Below are 24616 nucleotides of genomic sequence, written 5' to 3'. Positions count from 1 at the left end.
ATCATTGTAAAAATTTTAATCTAAAATATAATAGCATGGATGTTGGAAGGAGACCCTCATCATTATACAAAATACATGTATGAAGATGTAAATTTGGTGTCAACATATCTTATATACAAACAGAGATATGATAAATTGTGGTATAAAGGTGTATTAAGAATTGTAATGCAGGGGGCTAGGGATGTGGCTCAAGCGGTAGCGCGCTCACCTGGCATGCACATGGCCCTGGGTTCAATCCTCAGCACCATGTACAAATAAAGATGTTGTGTCCACCAAAAACTAAAAATTAAATATTAAAAACTCTCTCTCTCTCTCTCTCTCTCTCTCTTTAAAAAAAAAGAATTGTAATGCAAAAAAAATAAGAGCTCATGTATAATGGCAAAAACATATATACATATGTATATAAAAAATAAAATATAATCAAATAGATTATTGATTTGGGTTTTCTTTGAGCATACTGGTAATTTGTTATGAACTGACTTTTGCTAAATCAGGAACTTGACAGATTTTTTTTAAGACCAAAATAAATGTGATTTTAGGTGAAATTTTAGAAAAAGCAATAGGACTTATGAGTTTTTCAGTGTTGTACATTGGAGACAGTTTGCACCAGTTGTTCAGAGCCAGTTGTTAAATATTCATGAATTTTGTAAAACCAAACATTAGTAAAATTTGAATCACATAAACTTAAATTTTTACTTTTTCTTTTATATTACTTAACTATTTTTAGTGACAAAGGTAATATATTTTAATATATATTTAAAACTCACTATTTCCTAATTTCCTCTTGAGAGTTATCTGTACTGTAATATCTATATGGTGAAAATAATTAGTTCCCCTTTATAACATGGCTTTGATTTCTGCAGTGGTTAACAGCAGTACAAAATATTAAATGGAATATTGTGAAACAAACTATTCACAAGTTTTAAATAACTTTTTTTTTTTTTTTATTGGATGTTCACAACATTACAAAGCTCATGACAAATCATATTTCATAGATTAGAATCAATTGGGTTATGAACTCCCATTTATTATACCATATTGTTATAATTGTTCTATTTTATTATTAGTTACTGTTTCTAATCTCTTATTCTACCTAATTTATAAATTAAATTTTATAGGAATGCATTAGAAGAAATAGTATAATTGGGTTTGGTACTACCCATAGTTTCCACTGGGGGTCTTGGAACACATCCCCTACACATAAGGAGGAACTACAGTAAGATGGGGTCCTGTGTATTCCTTCCTAACTTCATAATCAGTGATATCATGCTAGCAGCTTGAACTTGGAGTAAATACTTCTTAGTGTAAATAATCCATAGAAATTGTCAAATGATACAAATCAGGTATTGATTGATTCTTTTGTTGATAGTGAGAAAGTAATGGAGAAAATGTTAGTGCATGTTGTGTTTATAGTCATTGCATTCTGAATAAGCACAAAAATTGAGGAAATAGTCTTCTAATATTAAAATAACTTTAATCCAACCAATTTTTGTTGGCAATATGCCCATAGATTAATTATTTGTTAAACATTTACCAGCATACCACTGATTTAAATGCATCAAACTTTATTTATTTTTTATTACTAAGTTGTAATTTAAAATAAATACCTTATATTTAACCTATACAAATAGCAATAAAATGTGTGTTTTTATTTATCCAACACCAGTTTACTACATAGAACGTGAGATATGGAGATACATTTATAACAAAAGCTGGCTTATAATCTTCTTAAATCTTGATATTCTCCTCAGTACTTATATAAGAGATTTTTTAATTGACTGATAACAGAAATGGAAACTTTGCAGAGACAACAAAACTGAATTGTATCCCAGCGAATCAGAATTCTTAGGTTTATGGGTGGCTGAAAAATCTGTATTTTATGTCTCCTCTAGTAGTTCCAATCATCAGCCAAGCTTAGGAGTCATATATAATGTGATATGTAAAGTCATTTTGAATACTTAGAGATATTTACTTGGAACAAATAAAATAAATTTTATTAGGTAAAATTTTTACTAAAAAATTTTAGTGAATTCTTGTATTTTTATCTGCTGAGTTTGAAGCTATTGTATATCTCATATGGCTACTGTTTGAATACCATGAGAATATACTGTCAAGAACTTTTTAGGTCATCACTCACAATTTTTAAAATTTCTTTTAGTTGTAGATGGATACAAAACTTTATTTTATTTGTTTATATTTTTATGTGGTGCCGGGGATCGAACCCAATATCTCATGCATGCTAGGCAATTACTCTACCACTGAGCCACAACCACGGCCCCATAACTAACAATTTTTATACACACACACAACAAAGACTTAAGACTTCTTGTACTGACTTTGTCATTTTAAGGTTCTGTTATCTTGCATGGGTAATTGTTGTTCTCTTTAAAAGCCTGCATTTTCTCATCTGCAAAATAAAGAGGTTATAAAAAATAATCTTTAAGATAGAAGAGTTGATTGCTCCAAATATTGCTTTTTATTCATAGGTATTTTTTTATTTTATTCATAGGTATTTTCATTTTGGGGAGGAGGGTGGTCTGGAAATTGAACCCTGGGCCTTAAATGTGCTAAGCAAAGCATGTGCTCTACCACCAAGCTTCACCCTCAGCCAAGACTCATCTTTTAGTATTGCTTCTAAGTCCACTGAGTATCTTATCCCACAAAGAAAATTGGAATGATTGTGATTTATTCTATCACTTGTTTCATTATCTGTATAATAGAATAACAGTACCTAGCATTATTGTGTTATTCTAGAGATTAGGTAAGTAAATATGTTAGTGTTTTAAACCTTGTCTAGGATATAATAAGTGCTTTGTTAAGTGTTAGTTTCTATTTTCTTTTTTCTCTCCTTTCCCCTTTTTCCTACCTTATTCATTCAATCTTACTCTTATTTTCTGCCTCTTCCTCTTTCCTAGAGAACTAATATTAAATACAACTCTTTTCTTCACAAGTGGAGTATCAATGAGTATTTATTTATTGAGATCAAGTCTCGCAGAGTTGTTTAGGGCCTTGCTAAGTTGTTGAGTCTGACCCCTAACTTTCGTACTTCCTGCCACAACTTCTGGGGTTGCTGGATTATGGGTATGCACCATCATTTTGAGCAAATAAATATTCTTTAAAAATTTAATACATGTCAATAAGTAACAAATTATGGTAAACTTTCTAGTCTCTTAGGAAGACTGCTTTTTCCAACAATAAGTCAGACTAAACTTGAAAATACCCCCTGCTATATAATACCCAGTAGTGATGGGTAAAATATAACAACAACAAAAAAAATGTATGTTAATGCAATGTATGCTTTTGGTATTTGTTGAGACTGCCTCTGTAGCCTACAGTATAGTTAATTTTTACTAGGATTCCATATGTACTTTAAAACAATCTATTGCAGACGTGCAATTCTCTTCAAGATTATATTTACAAAATCAGACTTTTTATCTGAACTTTCCAAATCTTCCAAATCTTGACTTTGTTTCTTTAATAGATTGTGAGAGAGGCATATTAAGATTTTTCGATTCAGTTCAGTCTTAGTACATTTCTGTGTATAATTATATCAATTTTTGCTTTGTGTATTTTGAGAGTGTGTTAGGTATGTATAGCTTCAGGATTATTTTTACTGCAATAGACATTTCCTTTCATTGTTAAGTAATAGCCTTATTAAAATCTATTAATCCATTTTTCTTTATTAATACTGTTATACCAGCTCTATTCTGACTAACATTGATCTGGTATATTTTTTCTTCTTTATTTCCTTTATGTGCTATAATATTTTAGCTAAATCTCTTCAAAGCAGAGAATAAGTGGATATTATAAAATAGATTTTTTGTTTTTTACCAGGTGATTGCAATCATTTATTATTATAATTTTGACACATTTAGATGTGGTTCTATCACTTGAGTTCACATTTTCTCTTAATCATATCTTTATTGTCTTTTATCTTTGCCAGCCTTCTCTTTGATTGATGAACTTTTTATTATTCTCTCTTCCTCAGCTTTACTATTATATATTTTAACATGTATGTTTGAATTAACAGAGCATAAAGTTAATTTCTCTATTGAACTTCCACACAAATAAAATCAAAATCTTAAAACTTTACCTTTTACTCTCACCTTCATTTGCACATTCTTGTACTATCTAGTATTTTAGTTTCTGTTTCTTTTGGAATACTTTCTATAGTAGGATTTTCCAGAGAAACAGAAACAATGAGTGAGAGTGAGATTTACTTTAAGGAATTGGCATACATGTTTGTGGAGGTTTAATGAGTCCAAAATTGACAGGGTATGCTGGGAGGTTAGAATCCCATGGAAGAATTGGGTTCCAAAGGCATTCTGTTGGGGTTGCTCTGCTCCTACCACGCAGCGGGCCTGGGTTGTGCTGCTCCTACCGCACAGTGGAGTATTCTGTTGGTACAAGTTCTTCTTGTTCTAGAAAAGTCTATCAGACAGTTCTATCATGACCTTCAGCTGTTTGGAAGAGGCCCACCCATATCATGGAGGGTAATCTGGTTTAAAGTCCATTGATTTAAATGTTAATTTTATCTTTAAAAATACATCAACAGAAAAGGGAGAAATTGTAGAATGGAATTGACCAAATTATATTATATACATATATGAATATACCATAGTGAATTCCACCTTTATCTATAAATTTAAAAACATAAAACATAAATAGGAGGAAGATCAGTAAATAGAGGAAGAAAATCAGGGGGAGGGGGAAAGTGAGGAAAAGAAGAAGTACTGAGCAAATTATCTTTCATTTGTGTACAGTTATGTCAAAATGAATTCCACTATTATATATAACCATAATGGACTAATAAAATACATTTTTAAAAAACTGTCACAGAAACATCCAGAATATTATTTAACTAGATATCTGGGCACTGTTGTCCAGCCAGATTAACACATAAAATTATCAAAACAGGTTCCAAGATTTACTGTTACTTTCATTACTAATTTTCTGTGCTTATTTCATTTTTCAATATGTTTGCCAATATCTTTTCTCATACTTCATTCTTATATACCACTTTTCTTTCTATGCTCAATTTTCTTTCTTTAACATATTCTTTATTCAGTGATTATTTATTGAATTTCCCTTTGGTTCTTTAAAAAATATATTTGTTCTTTTTTATTGTATATTTTCTTTCACCTTTAAAAAAATCATTCTAAACATTCTTGTTTTAGATACTTTCAAATTGCAGATACTCCTTTACTTATAATGGAATAGTATTCCCATAAACCCATTATAAATTGAAAATATTGTTAAATTGAATCTGAATTTAATTCACCTAATCTGTGAACATCAGATTAATGAAATGTGCTCAGAGTACTCAACACTAGCATACAGTTGGGCAAAAGTCACCTAATTCAAAGCCTGTTTTGTAATAAATTGTTGGATATCTCATGTAATTTTTTTGAACATGCACTGAAAGTGAAAAACAGAATGGTGGTTTGGGTACACTTTCATAAAGTTGAAAAGTAGTTGAGCCATTGTAGGTTGAGAACAGTCTATATTCTATTTATTGTAATTGGGTATTCTGTTTGTAGTATTTAGGGCCCCTGTTGGTGGTTTATTCAGATTTTATGTTATTTTTATATTGATATTCACACATTGTAGTTGTGTAAATTTCAAAATTTCACATACATACGATACTTCTAGAGGTTTTGATTTCTTGTTGGTAACTTACCCCTTTCCTTCTCAATTGAAGGTCTTAAACTAACTGGCTTCTTTGCTGCTTCTGAGTTCATGGGCCAGTGGATGTTGTTTCGTTATATTTTCATGAGTAGCAACAACTCTTTGATATTGTGAGTTTTATGAACATGCTCAGTTCTTCCTCTCTACCTGAGACCAACTGAAGGCGAATATTCTCTTCTGGCAAGGGATTTAAAACTGTCATTCCAAACCTTCAGCCTTTAGGGCCTAGAGTTGGTTCTGAAACCCAGGGAAGTCTTCACATAAGCCTAGGGCTCTGACTTTGATGTCTGTTTCTAGTTTAAAAGTATTTTATCCACCATATCTGTATGTTTATAGCAGGAAGCAAAGCCCCTTTTACATCAGTGTGGACTACCATGTTATAAGTTATTTTCTGAATGTTTTTAACATTGATGAAATTGAATTAACTCTTAACATCTTAATCTTTTAAGAATGTTGGTTGATTCTCCTCTGTATTATTAACTTTAAAAATCTATTTCAAGGTTACTTTAACTTTTCTTTTGGTATTTTATTTTTAACTATTTTTTTTAAGTTTTACATATGTCTGGTACATAATAAGCATTCAGTAAATGTTTTCTTAGTGAAAAGAAGTTGAGTGTTTAATTTGTGCCACAGTGTTTCAGGTGATTTTAATTAGTTTTCATTTTAAGACTCCTGCATTTTAGAGTTAGACCTATAGAAAAATTATATAAACCTATACACCAAATTATAAAGTAATAGTAATAACAATAGAAGTAATAATAAGATGCTTAATTTTTATACTGACCCAGCAGTATATAGCATTATCACTGGGTTATCAATGAGCTAATTGAGACATAGAGAAAGTAACTTGCCTACAATCATATAGGTAGCACAAGGCAGAGCTGGATTTGAACCAAGTCTGGCTCCAGGGGTCTATGATTTTAATCATTATATTATAACTTTTATATCCTTTTGAGGGATAGCACTCGTTATTTTTATATTCCTGCTTAAAAATTTTCCCTATTGCCTTCTGGATAATATTTGAATAAATATTTGATTACTTAAAAAAATTAATGTTACAATAAATATTTAAATATTCCAGCCTACCTATTCTGTCACACCACATATAAACCTGCTTCTCTAGCTCCAGTTACTAACAGTTTTCCACAGGCACTATGCTATTCTATGCTTTCACATGTTTAATTGTATTCTCTCCTCTGCCTAGAATGCTTCTCCCTTCTGCTGCTTTCCTGGCTGAGTATGTACTTAGGAGCTATATTGCACGCTCTATTTTTTAACAGAAAGCTTCACAAATTTGTGTGTCATCCTTGGTTGGGTGGGGGGGCATGCTAATCTTTCTGGATGATTACGATTTTAGTATATGTGCTGCTGAAGCAAGTGCACTATGTCTCCTTTTGAAAGCCTTTATAGCTGCTCATTGAAAGAGTTGTTCTTTTCAGTGCTTTCCTAAATTTGTACTAGTTTAAAGTCCTTATTTCATTTCAACAAATTATTTTCTTTTCTCTCTCAAGTAGACTGCTTAATCTAAAGTGAAATAGTGTGTTCTGCATATCTCTGTATCCTCATGGCCTGGTAATCATTACCTGGCACACAGGAGATGGTCAATAAATGATTGTTGAATGAATAATTATTTCATTACTTGTTCTATAGGCCTTCCAAAAGGGTTGCTTACTGCAGTATATTGTTGAATTTTTAAATAGGGCTATGAATTACTTTGTTAGTAACATTAGTGAATGATGTTTAAAACAACAAGAAATTGCTATTTTGGAATACAAGTCAAAAAGTTTCTTCTTAAAACATAACCTTTTGCTTATTTACTGTAAAACAATATAGGTTCTGTTATTTAAAAGCAGCTCTATTTAGCTTTTCAGTTGAAAATGATTCTTTGGTGAAAAACTAACTTAGTTATAAGTATATATTAAGAAGAATGGCTAGTCTAGCTGTTTTAATTCTTCATTTTAATATTTTTCCTCATGGAAATATTTAATGAAAATGTGCCTCATTAAACAAGAGTTACTATTGTTTTGTGGCTTCTTTTCATTAATTACTATACTGACATTATATATAGAAAATATTAATTTTTATCAAAATTCATCACATTATTCACCACCAAATACAGTTTAAATAAATAAAGACCATACAAAACAAGTAAATCTTTGGGAGAAAAATTCTTTTAAAAACATATCAAATATGTTAATGGTTTTTATAGCCTCATTTTCTTACAACAGTATAGAAATTTAATTGTCCAATTTGGAGAGGGGGAGAAGTTTTGTTTCATAGCTTTTAAAACAGTTTAACTCTTGAAATGGCATGAAAAGATAAGAAGAGAAAATTACTTGTTTCAACCTGGTAGGCAGTGTATCTGGGCTAGCACTATTTTTCTGCAGCTGAAATTCAAACATGAGGAAATTGCAGAAATTTACAATTCAATGTGTGTTTCATCAGGGAGAAATCCACAGATTGTTTTGACACTCAGTTAGAAATTCAGCATGAAGATGGACGTCTCATGAAATTTGCAGCTGCTGATTGAATTTATATTTCCATAAAGGCCATCAACAGTAGCAGCCTGCAGGGGAAGAGGGGGGAGAAATGACAAAAATCGTGAGGCTAGCATTTTTCCTCAGTGTTATAGTCGCAAATTACTGGTAATAAGGGTTTACACTGTCCAGGATTAAAGAAAAATGTAGACAGCCAGAAGGGAAGGACTTCTCAGTTTAATTGATTTTAACTAAATGTTCCTACGTATGATATCTAAATATGTGTTTAGTCATCTGTAGAAAATCTAATAGGTACCTAAAAATCAGTTCGTTTTTGTTACTTATTTAAATAAGAAAAAATGAGATTGTTCTTAATGTTATACAAGGTTTTATTGTACAGATATTTCTAAGAGCTTTTCAAGATAGAAGATGCGTATTATAGGAACAAAATACAAATTTATTTCTTATGGGACTGAAATAATAATTTCATGTTCTTTCAGATAAGCTACAATTCATTTTTGAGAATATCAATTCATGATTTTAAAATATTTAAACAATTTTTAATGGATATCCAAATAATCATAGAAAACAAGTTGCCTTTTCAAGAAAATTATTCCATTCTCATTTTAAAGTTTTTTTTTCCCTCAAACAAAATGGACAAAAACGTATTTCTTTTGTTTAAGATTTCTCTTTAGAGATTTCATGTTAAATACAGTTTTTAAATATCTGTGGATTATAGATGAATTAAATGACTTGGGAATGTGTTCATTGTTCCTGCAGTTCTTTGTCTCTGTGGATGATGTGTGCTTTAACCTTAACAGCATGCTTTCAATTTTATTTGAAAATTAGAATGTATACAATTATATGTAAAAATAGTATTCTTACTGAAAAATATATTTAATTTACTATTATACAGTCTAAAAAGAGGATTACCTAGAAAATATGTGCATAATTATTGGGCTTTATTTTTTAACATACTATATTATAAGATTATAGAAACTAATTCTAGTTGTTTTGTTTTACATAGTTATAAATTTGAGAACATCTTATTTATCTAAAAACTATTCTAACTTTAAAGGACCAGTGTTTGGTTCTGATACCTGTGCCTAAAATATACATATGGACATTTTTTGAATTTCAAATTTTTTTTTTTAGTGTTACATAAGCATTTCAGGTTAGATGGCACTAGATGCCCATTCTGCTAGGAATCTGTGAATACTTGCTTATTCAATATCACTTCCTATTGTTTTACTCTCCATGTGTTAATACCAAAATCTGACAGCTAAATATTATTTTACTTCTTATACATTGATTTACACACTAAAGCAAAACTATTTTATGAAAGATGTGCCAGTGCCCAGTACATAAACTTTATAAGTATTTGAAATAACTGTTTTCATATTTGTGTTTTTCCTCATGGCATTACTGAGGTATGCACATTTTTTATTATTCATTCAACCTAGATTTTCCTCTCTTTCTTCCTCTTTCTTTCCACCCATTTGATGACTTGCCAGTTTCAACATCCTAAAATATATGCTTAACTAAATTAATTTAGTGCTTATTTAAAGTCATCTTTTAGTTGCTGTCAATTCTTTCTCATTCAATCATTTCAATATCCTTATTTGCCATTTTAGTTTGTTGTCCGTCCCTATGTTTATTTTTAGCTTTTAAGCCTGGGATATAATTCATTCATATTTAGCAAATATTTATTTACTGATTCTATGTATCAGAGACTATTTTAGGTTCTGGAGATACAATAATGAATAACATAAAATTCCATCCCTACCTTTATAGAGTTTGTATCTTAGTAGAAAAGGCAGATAATAAATATATAAATATGTAATATAATGTCAAGGAGAAATATGAAAAACTGTAAAGCAAGGACTAACATGGGAAAGACCATAGTAGCTAGATAGAAAGTTCCAGAAGAATCTCTCTGAGGAAGTGATGTTTGAATTTAAAACTAAGCAAAATGAGAGAGAAATACTATAGAAAAGGTTCTATGATATTTCCCCTTCACTTGGTAGCGTGAACATACTTCCCCACCCTATTCCCCCTCCTTGATTTTTCTGGGGGGTATGTTTCCCATGTATCCCCACCTTCTTGTCTCACTTAATATAAGTAGTCTGAAATTATGCTTCTACAAATTCCATAGCTTTTCCATGCTTATACAATTTGTATATTCATATTGCACAGAATTAAGATTTTTGGAAAATAACGGAATTATTCTATTTACCCTCCTTGTCACTTATGTTTCTTAGTAATAAATCATGAACATCACTTAGATCAGAATATATAGAACTAAAGTATTATTTCAATAGCTGTATGTATTTCCATAATATGATGTATTGCTGTTTATTTTATCATTGATGCATTGAGGGACTCATAAGTTGCTTGCATGTTCCATAGCATCTTATACAAATATCTTTTCCTACTCATGCTTTTACTTAAATTTCAATAAATTATATTGCTACAGAAAAAGATACATGTAATTTATATTAATAAATATTACCAGAGTACTTTCCCAAAAGACCTTAGCAATTCACATTTTCATCAGCAGTGTGGCTAAATGTTCTTTTCCCCACAGCTTTACCACCACTAGATAACTTTGTTTAATGTTTTGCCTGTTGTCTCTGATTGTTTTTAACTTCTGTCTCCCTGATGCTGAATTTGGGGGTACTTTAGGTGTGGATACTTTACTTCTTAAGAAATTCTGCCATTTTAGAATTGTACAGACTAGTTTTCAGCACTCTTACCATGTTGTATTTTAATTACATCTTTATGTCTTTACCAGCTCTGACCCTCAACACCTAAAGAACACAAAGCTTAGCATATGGTAAGGAAACCATTTTAGGTAAATGCTTGCTTTCAAAACCAAATTTTTTCTGGGGAGAATCCTGATAATGGGAGGAGCTCTGCATGTGTGGGGACAAGTCCATAGAAGGCAAGTTTCTGTACCTGCCTCTCAGTTTGGCTTGAACTTAAAACTGATGTAAAGACTTAGTCTTTAAAAATAAAAAATCCAATGTACGACGTTTTTTATTACCAGGCGTGTTAAACTATCTGTGCTATTGATTTCTCTTTGTCAGTACAGATAAGCAAGAGTTGTTTACATTTTAAAGTTGTTGTTTGGAAGGTCAAATGCATTTTTTTGACAGTATTTTCCTTTGAGGTTTAAGCCAACATTTATTTTAAGTTGCTCATTACTATGATAAGGACATAGTTAATTATTTGTCAGATTTTTGCCAAATACTAGCTTTTTTTTCTTCTGACTCTAAAATCATGCATATTCTAGGTCTGTGCTCTAAAATTTTTTGAAGTAATATATCGACACTGAGAGCATTCTGGGCTGCAAGTGTATTCACACAAGCGTGTGATGTGTACAAGTAAGGTCAGGAGAGGCAAAAAGCTGTTTTTATCATCTGCCAAGCTGTTTTGCTGTAGCCAGATAGAAGAATATTTCTGTGTGCAGATTTAAAATGTAAACAATACATCACACTTGTCAACTAGACTTTTCATTTTAGAGTCTTCATGTTAAAATGTCCCTTGGCCATCAGCTAGCCCAATCTTTTACAGTCACCATTCTGGAAGGATATGTTTATAGCTAGAATCAGTGTATGTTGGTTTCTGCCTTTCTTTATTCTTTAAAGCAGCTGGGAGTTATGATAAACTATCAAGAACCTGGTGACCATGGAAAGTAATGTGCATTAGCATTTGGACTCTAGAAAAAAAGGAAAATGTGATCATGATTAAGCCCTGGTTGACAGAGATCATGCTCTTAAACCAGTGGTTCTCAAAAGATAATTCAGTGTTTTATTATAAGAGCAAAAAAGCCAGTTGGTAATTCAAGTTTTTACTGAAGGGTAAGTATGAGAATCTTTGGAACTGAATTTAGTAATGTAGCATTAATTGGCATTTTAAATAGCCAGGGACAGCATATTGGTTAATCCCCATCACTTCTGACATATACAGTTTTAAGAATATAGGCAGAATGGTTCTGACAAGGAGGAAACTATCAGCTCTTCAACTGAAGCCAGGGTTTGCATTATTCAGTGATGCCAATTCTGCTTTACCCTTTTACTCCCATTTTTCATTCCCTAGCTTATTCATTTTTACCATATTAATGTGATCAGAGTATATACTGCTCTTTTGTTTCTTAGATATTCACAATCTGGATTAGAAACTAAGACTTTAAGTAAAACTCTTCTCAACTCTACTGTCAACAACAGACTTCAGCTCTTTGAACCTTTTGTTAATCTTACTATTTGATATAGACCACCTTTTCTCTCTGAGATATCAGCATCAGCTGCTTAAATTAAATCTTCTATATGCGGAACTATTGACTTTGTTTTCTAATTAGTTTTCTGCCTCAGCTGTTTTCTTTTTTCATTTTTAAAATGTGAAGTGTTTTCAAGCTCCTTTAATAAAAATTTAATAAATCTAAATTCACAAGTAAGAGATGTTACATGATATTTGGGTAGTTTAATAATTATCATTTACTTCTGTTTCCCTGTTCTTTCTCGTTCCTTACATTTTTTATTTCTGATAAGCATATATTTGCAAGTTGTTTCTAATTCCCCAGAAAACTGATGAAATCTTTTATAGCAAGAGGCCAAGCAATTTACATACTCTAATTTTGATTTTATACTAGAACATTAATATTTCCTGAACCTGAACCTACTTTTATCACACACTCATTTCTTCTTTAGTTACCATCATTCTTTGGCATACCTGTACTATCTTTTTATGTTCTTAGACATTTACAATTTGTAGTATGATTCTTACCATTAGGGAGAAAACTGATCTATAAAGTAGAAACTTGAGAGAAATCAGTATATAACTTTAGAGTTTATTATAGCCAAGGAAGGCAAGGTATATGGAATTAGGTGTATATTCTAATCTAGACATTTAGATGAAAGGACTTTAGAAAACTCTGCAGTAAGCATAGGTGTTTACATTTCTAGAGAAATGAAAAGGTTAAAAAAAGAAAGTTTTCAATTTATGTGTTAATGATCCTGAAGAGGAAGAGTTGGAAAATTGGCTAGAGAAAGTGCTCTAATTAGTATTTTAAAAGACAAGTACACAAAATGTCTGTAACTGCAGCCACAGGAATGTGATGGCAGCAAGATAGGGAGCCTGATGTGTTCCCACAATAATCATTATAATCATTAAACATACCATATATTTTTGTTACCTAATAAATATATATTAATTGCCTAGAAATTTAAAAGGAAAATCCAACAAGACAGCATGTTCAAACTATGAAGGCCAAGGACAGTTGCACAAATCAGTAAAACGTAATACCAGAAAGCCTAAATCTCAAAGAGACAAGATTTTAAAATCTCTCAAATGACACCAAGTGGATGTGTGAATTCATGTATTTATATGTACTGGTTTTTTTTTAAAGATAGGTAGATACATGCAAAGAACAAATATGTTCTTTGGCAACATACCAATGTCTAAATATGAGTATTAAATATCCACAAAGGGCTGAAACATTAGGACATAAAAATGTCATAAGCTTAACCCACTCCTTGAGAAAATAGCGTATTTTTAGTGGAAGACAGAGAACAAGAAAATTCTATCCCTTTCTTTTCCTCTTATTTTTGAGGAAAGGACATTTTAACTAAATATAAAACAAACATGGGCAGGAAGGAGATCAAAACATAAAGAAAATACCCAGGGCATCTAGAAATGGTCCAAACTTCTAGAAACACCACTCCCTATACCTTGTGTTTTCAACCACAGAACAACACCTCTTTCCTTCTCTATCCTCCACCAAGAGGAACAAGACAGACACTTGTACCTGGGGTCTCAGTCTGGATGAAGAATTAAGGAATCAGATCATTCTCACTTCATTGTATAGTCATCTTATTAGGCTTACTGCTAAGCAAACATAAAAGGTGATTTTAGGGTTTTTTATCTTATTTGTAAATAATGAATTATTGTTAAAGTATATTTTTCATTCTTTTTATAATACAGAGCATATGATTAGTCTTAAAACAAATAGCAAAAATGTTCATGAGAAAGCTGTAATATCTAAATAGAAGTTAAAATGTGTTGAACTAATTAAAATGCAGAATTTTATTTATTATCTACCTAATACATAGAATATATATTAGGTAGATAATAAATAAACCACAAAACTCTGGCTTAACAGAGTTTTTGAGTCAGGAAGCTTGCATTTATCTTATATTAACATCCCTTGGAGAAAAATGTTCAGGAAGGGCGAGGGAAGAAGAAAATTGAGGCTCATGGATGATGTTAAGGGAAAACCTGGAAGAGGCATATATCACTCACATCTGTATTGTATCAGCCAGAACCCAATTGTTTGGCCCTACCTAACTGTATGCAAAGCTGGGAAATGTAGAAGAACTTGTGTGAATTTTATGAGAGCTATCTCTGACATAGACTGTAAAATTCGGTTAGGTGAATGTTTATTGCAAACCATATATAGGGAACTTTCTGTGCACAAGGATAAATAAGTCATGGTTTCTTCAAGTGGATTATACTCTAGTACTCATTGCTTGTCTTTAGTTCTAGATTAGCAGAACAAATCCATTGCCTGTTTTTAGTATTATGAGACTAATAACTATCTTTCAAAACAGCCAAATGATTTATTTTTACCATCTGTATCAGTTAGAATTTGGGAAAGAAGCATATGGCACATTCAGATTTTTTAAATTTAGGGGAGTTTAATCAAGTGTCTCTGTAAAGGTATGGTACAAGGTCTAGGAGGGAAGCCACAAGGTATAGGAAAGCATAAATGCAGTACTCACAGGCCAACATCAGAATGTCTTTATTATTTCTAAGGCTGAAAGTGTGAGGAGAAGTGGTTTCTGGGATTTGGCATCAGTATTGTGACCTTGGGCCAAGAAAAATAATCAGGACATTTGACTGTATATGGCAGGAGCTAGCAAGGTAAACTCTTTAGTGTCATTCTTCTTTTCTCCTTCAGTCTCCTGTTGATATTCCCTATTAGCTGAATTCCACCAAAAGCTAGAGAGCAAGAGAACCTGTTGATATAATCCATGCCAGGTAGCTTTCTGGAACAGAAAGCAGAAGGGTGGAGACTTGATCTGGATGAGCAAATGCAAGCCATCCTAAATTATTTTTCATGTATTTAGCAAATATTTTCAAGGCCCCATTAATTGCAAAGGTCTAAGAACTATGGGTCATATATAAAAGGTATGTCTCTTTCTTCAGGGATCTTGCCCTCTAATAAGGGAGAAGAAACCACCAATAGAAACTAAATTTAAAGATTAGTCTCTATAAGATTTGTGTTTAGGCAGAGGTTGAATGCCACATGAAGCATTAGATGAAGCTTAAGTGTAGTAGTTCAGAAGAGGAATTATTAATGTACACCTGAATTTTTAGGGAAGGTTTTGTGCAGAAAACAGAACTTGAATTTGGTCATGAAGGGTTGACAGATTTTTTTTTTTTTGGTAGTAAGGATGGAAGATAGAATCATATAGCGTATAACTTGCTAAGGGTATGAATTAGAGTCTCGTTGAAGGTGGTAATTCATCCAAGGTTAGTGAGAGATAAGTTTAGAAATAGTTTGAGATTAGGCTTTAGGGGGTCATAAAGAACAAGATCAGAATTTGTGCTTTTTAAAAACTGTCCTAATTACCTGCAATAAGTTACTAGGTGTTGTGTGGTAAAGGAGTTCTACAGTGAAGAGGAAAGAAATGATAGCATGACTGGGTAAAGTGTAAATGATGCGGGGGGCAGGCATTGAGGGGGGATCAGCGATGGTACAAACTGTGACTTTCAGGCCTAAATCATCCAGCTCTGAGTTAGTTAAACTTCAGTCTATAATGTTTACATAATATCAGGAATAAAATATTTAAAACAGCATAAAAAGATTGAATGAGAGTACACAGGAAGCAACATTATGCCTATTCTGCAAATGAGTTTAAAAGATCATGTCCTAGAAATATTTGTACATTATCACACTGGTGTCAAAACTGGTTGAGATTCAAACTAGAAGAGCTGTGTTCTGACCAAACAAGATTGATTCACTGAACTGTTGGAATTTGTACACAGCCAACATAAACTATATATTTATTGGTCTTACCTGTAACCACACACCTTTTATGCCCCCTAGTAAAGAATTTGGGCACAGACTGGTTTAGAATAAGAGCCAATTGTGTCTTGTTTATTTGGAGTATTATTAAAAGCAATCACCTAAAAACATGCTTGTTTTTATAGCATGTTTCTTAACACCTTTCAAACCAAAGTCATGTTAGGAATCATTTGCTTAGTGTTTGTTTAGAGCCACATACTAAAAGAAACTTGTGTTAGATAAACAGGTGAATGCTAAGTAAATCTTTATTAAATCATAATTTGTTATTAAGTCATAATTCATCACCAGGAGGGAGCAGCAGCTCTATATGTTGTATGTAGTTATGCTTCTTAATTGATGTTCTCTTTGCAGCTGTAATATTCTCTTTCATTTTAAATCATATGCTTGCTGTCATTTTCCCATTTCTCTTCTTTGCATGAATGCTTTTTTGTTTATCTTCTTTTATTGTGTTTTTATTTATAGAAGACAAAGTATAATGTAATGTTTCTTTCTTATTACTTGCTAAATTCCTTGTTTAAATGCTAAATTCCTCTTTTAATGTAGTTTTGGGATAAATTTGCTGAAAATATTCAGTGCTTATATTTTCAGTTTTGAATTTATTCATATTGTGACAGTAATTGGTAGAAAACTGTTTCTCACAGCTGACAGGCCAAAGGAAAAAAAAAGCTTGGGGACAAAGCTACCACATGCCAGAGTGCTGAGGACCCATCAGATATTTAAGGAAGTGGCATTTGTTCTTGCATTATTTAAACTACTAATGGAAAAAGAAATGGGAAGAGACCTTATTTGTACCAAGCATATTATAGAATTCATTTTCTGAAGACTCATGTTTTTTGAAAAAGGTATATCTATCAGACATTTTATAAAGCTCACAAACCAAGTAGATAAGTTCATCTGAAAAACAACTGGATATCATGAATGCTATGACATATATCTTTTTTAAAATCCAAAAGCCCCTAGAAATTGGTTTTTAAGTTCAAATTTCAAACGGAATCTGTGTCAATTTTATCATTTTCTACTACAGAAATACTATTTAATAAATCCTATAACAATATAACCCTTTTTTTACCACTTACTTTCCTAGGTCCTAGGTCCTTGATCCACTTTGAATTGAGTTTTGTGCATGGTGCTTGATGAGAGAATAGAAGTTTAATTTCATTATGTTACATGTGTATTTCCATTTTCCCAGCACCATTTGTGGAAGAAGCTATCATTTCTCCAATGTATGTTTTTGGCACCTTTGTCTAATATAAGATAACTGAAGTTATGTGGGTTAGACTCTGTGTCCTCTATTCTGTACCATTGATCTACAGGTCTATTTTGGTGCCAATAGCGTGCTGTTTTTGTTACTATTGCTCTGTAGTATAGTTTAAGGTCTGGTATAGTTTTCTTGCTAAGGATTGCTTTAGCTATTCTGGATCTCTTATTTTTCCAGATGAATTTCATGAATGCCTTTTCTATTTCTATAAGGAATGCTATTGGGATTTGGATTGAGATTGCATTGAATCTGTATAGTGCTTTTGGTAGTATGGTCATTTTGACAGTATTAATTGCACCTATCCAAGAACAAGGTAGATCTTTTCATCTTCTAAGTTCTTCTTTAATTTCATTCTTTAGCATGTTGTAGATTTCACTGTAGAGTTCTTTCACCTCTTTTGTTAAATTTATTCCCAAGCATTTTTTGAGGCTATTATAAATAGGGTGATTTTACTAGTTTCACATTCAGTGAATTTGTCACTGATATATAGAAATGCCTTTGATTTATGGGTGTTGATTTTATATCCAGCTACTTTGCTGAATTCATTTATTAGTTCTAGGAAATTTCTGGTGGAATGTTTTGGGTCTTCTACTTAGAGGATCATCATCTGCAAATAGTGATAATTTGAATTCTTCTTTTCCTATCCATATCCTTTAAATTCTTTCATCTGTCTGATTGCTCTGGCTAAAGTTTCAAGAACTATGTTAAGTAGAAGTTGTAACAAAGGGCATCCCTGTCTTGTTCCAGTTCTTAGAGGGAATGCTTTCAATTTTTCTCCTTTAGAATGATGTTGGCCTGGGGCTTAGCATAGATAGCCTTTACAATGTTGAAGTTTCTTCCTGTTATCCCTACATTTTTTTTGAGCGAGCGAGCGAGCAAGAGAGAGAGAGAGAGAGAGAATTTTTTTAATATTTATTTTTTAGTTTTCGGTGGACACAACATCTTTGTTTTATTTTTATGTGGTGCCGAGGATCAAACCCAGCGCCCCCTCGCATGCCAGGCAAGCACGCTACTGCTTGAGCTACATCCCCAGCCCTATCCCTATTTTTTCAAGTGTTTTTGAACAAAAATATTTTATCAAATGCTTTCTCAGCATCTATTGAGATGATCATTTGATTTTTATCTTTGAGTCTATTGATGTGATGAATTATATTTATTGATTTCCGTATGTTGAACAAACCTTTTATCCCTGGGATGAATCTGACTTGATCGTGGTGTACTATCTTTTTGATATGTTTTTTATTCAATTTGCCAGAATTTTATTGAGAATTTTTAGATCTATATTCATTAGAAATATTGGTCTGAAGTTTTCTTTCTTTGATGTGTCTTTTTTCTGGTTTTGGAATCAGGGTGATATTGGCCTTGTAGAATTTGTTTGGAAGTGTTTCCTCTTCTTCTATTTCATGAAATAGTTTGAAAAGTATTGGTGTAGGTTCTTCTTTAAAGGTCTTATTGAACTCTATTGTGTATCTATCCAGTCCTGGGATTTTCTTGATTGGTAGTCTTCTGATGGCGTCCTCCATTTCCTTGCTTGAAATTGATCTTTTTAAATTGTGTATATCATCCTGTTTCAATTTGGGCAAATCATATGACTCTAGAAATTTTTTGATGCCTTTAATATTTTCTATTTTATTGGAGTACTAATTTTCAAAATAATTTAATTATCTTCTGTATTTCTGTAGTATCTTATGATATTTTCTTTTTCATCATGTATGTTAGTAATTTGAGTTTTCTCTCTCCTTTTTTTCGTTAGCATGGCTAATGGTTTATCAATTTTATTTATTTTTTCAAAGAACCAACTTTTTGTTTTGTCAATTTTTTCAATTGTTTCTTTTGTTTGAATTTCATTGATTTCAGCTCTAATTTTAATTACTTCCTGTCTCCTACTGATTTGGGGGTTGATTTGTTCTTCTCTTTCTAGGGCTTTGAAATGTAATGTTAGGTCATTTATTTGTTGACTTTTTCTTTGTCAACACTTTGTTCATAGTGTCCCAGAGATTTCAATATGTTGTATTGTGTTCTCATTTACTTCTAAAAATTGTTTAATCTCCTCCTTGATATCTTTTGCAACCCGTTGTTCATTCAATAGCGAATTATTTAGTCTCCATGGAGTTTGAATAGTACTTATTTTTTGTTTTATCATTGATTTCTAACTTCATTCCATTGTGGTCTGATAGAATGCGGGGTAGTATCCTTACTTTTCTGTATTTATTAAGATTTGCTTTGTTGCATAACATATGGTCTATTTAGAGCAGAATCCATGTGCTGCTGAGAAGAAAGTGTATTTGCTCGTTGATGGATAATATGCTCTATATATGTCAGTTAAGTCTAATTTATTGATTTTATTATTAAGTTCTATAGTTTATTTCTTTAGCTTTTGTTTGGTAGATCTATCTATTAGTGAAAAAGGTGTGTTAAAGTTACCCAGAATTATTGTGTAGTGATCTATTTGTTGAACTTGAGAAGAGTTTGATTGATGAATGTAGATGTTCCATTGTTTGGGACATATATGTTTATAACTGTTATGTCTTGTTGATGCATCCTTCCGTTAAGCAATATGAAATGTCCATCTTTATCCCTTTTGATTAACTTTGGCTTGAAGTCTACTTTATTTGATATGAGGATGGAAACTCCCACTTGCTTATGTAGGCCATGTGAATGCTATATTTTATCCCAACCTTTAACCTACAGTCTGTGGGCATCTTTTCTAGGCCATGTGAATGCTATATTTTATCCCAACCTTTAACCTTCAGTCTGTGGGCATCTTTTCCTATGAGATGAGTCTCTCGAAGGCGGCATATTGTTGAGTCTTTTTTAATCCAATCTACCAGCCTGTGTCTTTTGTTTGGTGAGTTTAAGGCATTAACATTTAGGGTTATTATTGAGATATGATTTGTATTACTGGTCATTTTTTTTTTTTTTTGGCATTAAGTTTGACTTGGTTTCTCCTTTGGTTGGCTTTTCTTTTATTGTAGTTCTTGCCTTTGCAGATTTTCATTGTTGTTTTTCCATTTCCTCTTTGTGGAATATTTTGCTAAGAATGTTCTGTAGTGCTGACTTTCTTGCTGTAAATTCTTTTAGCTTTTGTTTATCATGAAAGATTTTTATTTCATCGTCAAATTTGAAGCTTAATTTTTCTGGATATAAGATTCTTGGTTGGCATTCAGTGCTTTTAGAGCTAGGTATATGTTGTTCCAGGATGGCCTGGATTTGAGAGTCTGGGTGTAAAAATCTGCTGAGATCTGAATTGTTCTTCCCTTATAGGTAATATGATTTTTCTCTCTTGTGGCCTTTAAAATTCTATCCTTATTCTGTATGCCAGGCATTTTCATTATAATGGGTATTGGTATAGACGGGTTGTAATTTTGTACACTTGGTGTCCCATAGACCTTTTGTATTTGATTTTTCTAATTCATTCTTCATACTTGGGAAATTTTCTGATATTAGTTCATTAAAGAAATTATGTATTCCTTTGGTTTGAATCTCTGAACCTTTCTCTATCCCAATATATCTTAAATTTGGTCTTTTGATGGTATCCCATAATTTTTGGATGTTCTGTTCATGGTTTCTTATCATCTTCACAGTGAAGTCAACTTTATTTTCAAGACTGTATATTTTGTCTTCATTGTCTGAGGTTCTGTCTTCCAAGTGGTCTGGTCTCTTGGTGATGCTATCTATTGAGGGTTTTGTTTTGTTTTGTTTTATTTTATTATTATTATTTTTTTTATGTGGTGCTGAGGATCAAGCTCAGGGCCTCACACACGGCAGCCAAGCACTCTACCACTGAGCCACAATGCCAGCCCTCTATTGAGTTTTTTAATTGGCTTATTATTTCTTTCATTTTGAGGACTTCTGATTTTTTGTGTGTGTTTTTTTAAATCTCTCTCTCTTTCTTGAAGTAATCTCTTGCAACCTGTATTTATTCGTTTATCTCTTTATTGGTATGATCGATTTTTGCCTGTATCTGCTCACTTTCTTTAATTCCCAAATCATTTTTTTGTGTATATTCTGAACTTCTTCTCTGATATTTTACCTGCTTCACTATCTTTTAATTCTATTGTGTCTTGGTTTCTTTGTTTTTTCATGTCTATGTGTCTTCCTCTCTTGCAGTGTAGATCAAAGATATTATAGCTTCTGCCCTATTGTCTTATAGTGTGCCTACAGATTACCAATATCCCACTTTTAAGGAAGAAATCAATATTAAAGAACTTAATGTACCCAATGTGCAGCCATATATCAGTTAGCTTCTATGTTTATATTTACACTTTGTCACTATAAACAGAAATGATGAGTTTGGTTATCTTCAACCATATAATCAATAGATTTACATAATGGTTTACAGTTTCTGATGGTGGAAAGGAGTACTGGGAGGTTGGCTGAGATGTTTATGAGGTATGATGTAAGAATATGTAGGTATTAGATTAAATGACTATTGAGAGGATAATCATAGGAAGTTGGCTGCTAGTAGGAGAAACAAGAGATAAGCAACCCTATGCAAGACTCTCTGTTACCTCAGCAACAGGATAATTGTTAGACCCCCTAGTAGAGAAACCTTTGGTGCAGCTAGGCCATAGGGATCTTGGTGATGTCTTACCAGGTCCTTATTTTTGTCTTTTGATAAAAGCATCGATATCCCAGTTTCTTGGTGGTGGCAGCCTCAAGCCTATATGTTTCCTGATGTTGGGCTGTGGAGCCAAGCTTTGGTGAATAAGGAACCCCAGCACAGGCAGCAGGTGTCTCTGCCTCAGAACTCCAGGCCACAGTGGCATGGGTCTAGTCCTTGACTCTTTTATGTTTTGTGTTAAAAGACCAAGTATTTGATAGCAATGGAACCTGTTGGGTCTGGAAATCAATTTCTATTAAACTATTTGAGTCTGCAAATAAACAGTCAACTCTACCTGAATCCTACTAAATCCGAAAGTATAGTTTGGAGTAAGCTTTATAAATGTCATAATTTTATAATTCTCTAAATTCTAGTAATATTTGCTACCATTTTTTTATTCCTTTCATTTTTCTTTTTACTTCTCTATTGACAACCCAGAGTGTTTCAAGTTAAGAGTTTGAAAGTGAAAATCAAATACTTGATTATTCTGATTTATACCTTACTGTGAGTGTTTGCAACCTTTGAGAGAAGAAAATATTCATCCCTTTTATCTGAAGAGTAATCCAAATGGACTTTGTTTGCTTTAATTAGTAAGTGTTGTTAAAAATGAAGACTTTCAGTCTTCATCATAAATTTCTTCTTATTTTAAAATAGTCTCTTGTAAAAACCAGGATGTCCATCTATTTTAAAACCTATCTGACTACAAATTTCATTATCTCTTCATTCATTCCTTTTTTATGTATTAAGGTGTGTACCCATAATTCAGATGTATTTATTTCAGAATCACCTACTGTTAGTTTCTCATATTGTGTTTTATAACTATATTATTATATTATATATAATTATATATTATATAGCTATATTATATAGTTTTAACAAATTTTTAACTATAAATATACTTTATATATCATAGATAATTTAGCCTTATAAAAGGTATATGATATACTAAGTAAATAAATTACTTTCAAAATTGATTTCTACACCTTAAACAAAATCTGAAATGGCAGCTTCTGTTTTAGTTCTTCAAAGTGAACATGTTATTATGTGGACTAAATTGCCATGAATTCATTGTTTTTATTCTTTTCTTTTTCTACTGCAGTGAAATATTCAGTAAATTTGTTGATTGGATAGCATGTTTTTAGAACTTCAAATTTTTATTTAAATATTATATTATGGATGCCGCAGTCTGGCTGGTCACAAAATCATGAGCCACTCAAGCAGGAACAAACTTTATTTTTGAAACTGCCGCCAATGCCCCGTATGCTCCCGGGAAGATTGCCAACCGACCCACTAGGCATTCTCCTGGACCCCCACAGGAAGTCCCTCCTCTGGAATTCCCTCCTACCGCACTTCCCCAACCAATGGGAACTCTCCAGGAGTCCAGTAGCAGGCCGAGGTGGACAGCAGGAGTCCAATATCCATATGAATGCAGATCTTAACATAATCATATCATCTCAATGGCTTGTCACCTTTCAACCAAAAATGCCATGCATCATATTACTTGGCTGTGGCTCTTACTAATGGAACTATTTTATTAACAGTAAATAAGAAAATTTATTGTTCATGTGGAACACAAACAATTTATAATAAGTTAATCATTTCTTAAATTGTAATATTCTTCATATGTGGTTGTAGACTTAAATTTTACAAAATTTATTTATGGCTTTTTAAAAAATTAATAAGTCAGGTTTAAGGAAAAGAATACTGGTATGCTATTACCTTGCCAGAAAACATTTTCAGTAATACAGGAAATGTGTGGCTTGGGAGTTTTTTGTTGTCTTTCTGGGTGTAGTTTAAGACCTTTCAGCTATTGGGGTCTGAAAGGCCCACCTATAGTATATAAGGCATTTCATAATAACCAAGCATTTTTATATAATTTCCAATCTACTACCATGAAATAAGCTGGAATTCCTTATAAAAAACCTGTAACTCTGAGGAATCTAACAGGATTTTTTCTAGTCTGTTGAACTAATTAGCCATTTTAAAAATTCTGAAAGCTAATGTAAGGTCTCTTTAATTGCTTTAAAAAAAAAAGTAATACCTGCTGGGATCTGTTGAGATAGTCTTCCATGCTCACATAAATATATATATAGAATATGTGAAGTTATAGAAACATCATATTTTCAAGTAGGAATACTTCATTTGAGCACCTGGGAAAATAATAGCTATGATAGTTATTAATTAAATACTAGTTTTTAATTGGAGTTCTGTAATGATACCATATACAAACTTTATAAATGCTAATTTTAAATCTTAAATGGAAAGAGCTCATGCTTGGGAATTAGAAAAATGTATGGTTCAAAATCCAGCTATACTATTTTATTCAGCTGTGTATATTTGAATAAAATGGAGAAATATGAAAGGCAGCTAAACACTGCCTGGTATATAACATTCTCTTAATTAATAGATGCTGTATCTGAATAACTTTAGTCAAATTACACTTTAAGTCATATGTAAAAATGGCTTTCAGTGTTAAGAATCCCAACTTTTGTACTCATAAT

At 32.0% G+C, this 24616-nt stretch overlaps 1 protein-coding gene across 2 annotated transcripts in view; it reads left to right on the top strand.

The window, feature by feature from the left end:
- Nucleotides 1-24616, top strand: part of NDUFAF2 (NADH:ubiquinone oxidoreductase complex assembly factor 2) — a 218530-nt gene that overhangs the window by 40880 nt on the left and 153034 nt on the right. The gene's annotated exons all lie outside the window — the stretch shown is intronic.

The sequence above is a fragment of the Spermophilus citellus genome (assembly GCF_964194105.1).
Source record: "Spermophilus citellus genome assembly, chromosome: 1".
NCBI lineage: Eukaryota > Metazoa > Chordata > Mammalia > Rodentia > Sciuridae > Spermophilus > Spermophilus citellus.
This window is presented reverse-complemented; position numbering and strand designations above follow the sequence as displayed.